Below are 2,602 nucleotides of genomic sequence, written 5' to 3' on the forward strand. Positions count from 1 at the left end.
CTGCCTTGTGGGCTGAGGAGGCCTATCAAGGCAGGTCTCCCTCTGAGGTTAGTCTGCAGAATCATGGAGTTTAAAAAATGAAAAAAATTATATTTCGTTTCCTGGGAAGGGAGAGCAAGACAGAGATTAATTTTCCAAGTGTTGGTTCACAGCCCAAATGCCTGTGACAACAAGATGCTGGGCCAGGCTGAAGACAGGGACTGAGAACTCCGTTTGGGTCACCACGTGTGCATAGGAGCAGGAAGTGGCAATGGAAGTGAGCCCATGGGCTCCAATTTGGGGGTGCAGCTGTCCCAAGGAGGGGCTTTGGCTGCTCTACCAAAGACCCACTTACGATTCTGGGCTTTTCAGGGGCAGGGTGGAGGTGACCCCTTCGCTCACCTCCCAGGCTGGAATGGGGATGAGCCAGTCCTCAGAATCACACCCCTAGGTGATCCTGCCATCTCTGATCCCCCCAGACTGAAAGGCCTGGGTGCTCCCTGCTCCAGGTTCTCCCCTAGGCCAGCCTCACCCTCCTGCTGTCTTCTCTGTTGACCAAGAGGATGGCCAGAACAAACAATGGAGAGAGAGGTTGGCTGGGAGCCCAGGACGCTCACCTCTGCTCTTGAGCTCCTGAGGGCCTGCTGGGGCTGCTGCGAAGCACAGAGCCCATGCATCCAGCTGCTCTGTTTTCTGTCCTGCTCCGGCAAGCTCTTCTCTCCAACCGGCGTGTTTGTGGCATCGCTGTGTCCCATCACAGCGAGCTCTCTGAAAACCTGGGTATCAGTCAACACCGGGGACGCTTGCTCTTTCAAGGGGTCAAACGATGATGCATTTTATGAAGTTAAAAAAAAAGCCTTCTAATAAACTGCTAAAAAAGTGGCAACTTTGGGGAGGGAAAGGGACTGGAGTCCAGAAGGATGTAAATGTTTATTTTTTCATTGTTCCTCCTGTGTTGTTTAAATTCTTTGCCATGTGGAAGTATTGATTTTATTGCAAAGAAGGTCAACAAAGTTTATCTGACTGGTAGCATTACAGGCCACTTTATCTGAATCTTATATTTAAGCAACGTTCTTCAAAATGAAGTTAAAATGCAAAAAACCTCTGGTGGAGGAAACAGTTCACTGTTGGTTTGAGTTCTTTGACAGAATCAACAAGTTTTGATTTTTTTTTTTCAACTATGGCAGGTGCTAGGAAAGGGGTACAGAAAAAAAAGGGGGGGGGGGGGAGTTGAGTTTTCCGGACGTCTGGATCTGCCAATGAGCTTGAGCCCTGCGTGTGGAGGGTTGAGTCACATCCCCTTACCTGTGCGTGTGCGTCTGGAAGAGACGCAGAGACAGACAGCGGGAGGCGGAGGCAGAGAGCGCGCTGCTGGCCAAGTCGGCCTTGCCTGTGTCTCCGCATGTCTGTGCCTGTCTACACAGGCGGCTCCACCTTCCTGTGTCCATGACATGGAGTGCCTGCACGTCTGGGGCTCCTCTGCCATCGCTTCCCCCCCACCCCCCCACGGCCTGCCTGCACCCTGTGCCGGTAACTGGACCTGGACACAGCCCCCAGGGCTGGCAGCAGAATTGGCTGACTGCTGAGTATTTTTAGCCTGTAAACATGTTTGCCATTTCAGAGGACAGGGCCGAACTGGTCTCAGCCCCAGCCCACTCCTGAGCCCGCAGAGAAGGGCGCTTTTTGCATGCTCCGAGCCAGGGCCTCTCAGCCCTCCAGCCTGAGGTCTCATTTCCCCTGCATTTGGGAGATGAGGAAGGGAGAATGGTGTGGAGTGGGCAGTGGGGGGCCACCTAGGAGGGAGGGGAAGCCAAGAGGAGTCGTGGGGGAGCAGGCGAAGGGGGTATGTGGCCAGAAGGCTCCTGCACCCCATCATTAAGCCTTTAATAAGATCTCCGTAGTTAGAAGCAGCTGTGGGAATTAGTCGTAAATTGGGAAACTCAGCGTCCTCCATGTGGGGAGGAGGGGGAGGAACTGAGAGAGGGGACCCAGCAGGACCCTAAAGCTCTGGCTCCCGGCCTTGGGGTGAGGGGTGTCTGGTGGCTGCTGGCCTGAGGCCAGTACAGGACTGCACCGTGGTGCCCCTGACTGCTGGACGTGGGGCCTCCTGTGAGAGGGAGGCCCAGAGAGAAGGTGAGAAATGGGCGCGGTACGTGGCACTCGGGAACCGAGGGAGGACTAGGGACCTTGTACAAAACGCAGCAGCCTACTCCGAGGGAAGAAGCCGAGGCCGGGCTGTGGGCCGCGGCTGCATACTCTTGGGTCCCGGCCACTAGCTGAGCTCCTTGGCCCCCTCCTGCAAAATGGGCTGAAGAGCCTTAGGGAGCTTTCAGGAGTTTCTTGCTGAAATCCCACAGAGGCTGGATCCAGACCCAGGACAGGGCAGGGGGCAACGGGCGTGAGGAGCGAGGAGCCGACGCCCCTTGCCCGCAGGCCCCTTCCCGAACCCCTAGCAGTCCAGTCCACTCCCAGGTCCCTCACTGTCGGCCCCACTAGTTCGTCCCAGGCCGGCTCGGGCCCCGCCCGGTCCCGCCCTCTCCCTACGGCTCGGGGCAGACCCGCCCGCTGGAGCCGGAGTTACAAGAGCCGCCTCCGCGCGCGGGGGCCCGGCCACTCGGAGCAG

This window comes from Ochotona curzoniae, unplaced genomic scaffold, assembly GCF_017591425.1.
Source record: "Ochotona curzoniae isolate NIBS_2020 unplaced genomic scaffold, NIBS_Ocur_1.0 contig_3527, whole genome shotgun sequence".
NCBI classification, from domain to species: Eukaryota; Metazoa; Chordata; class Mammalia; order Lagomorpha; family Ochotonidae; genus Ochotona; species Ochotona curzoniae.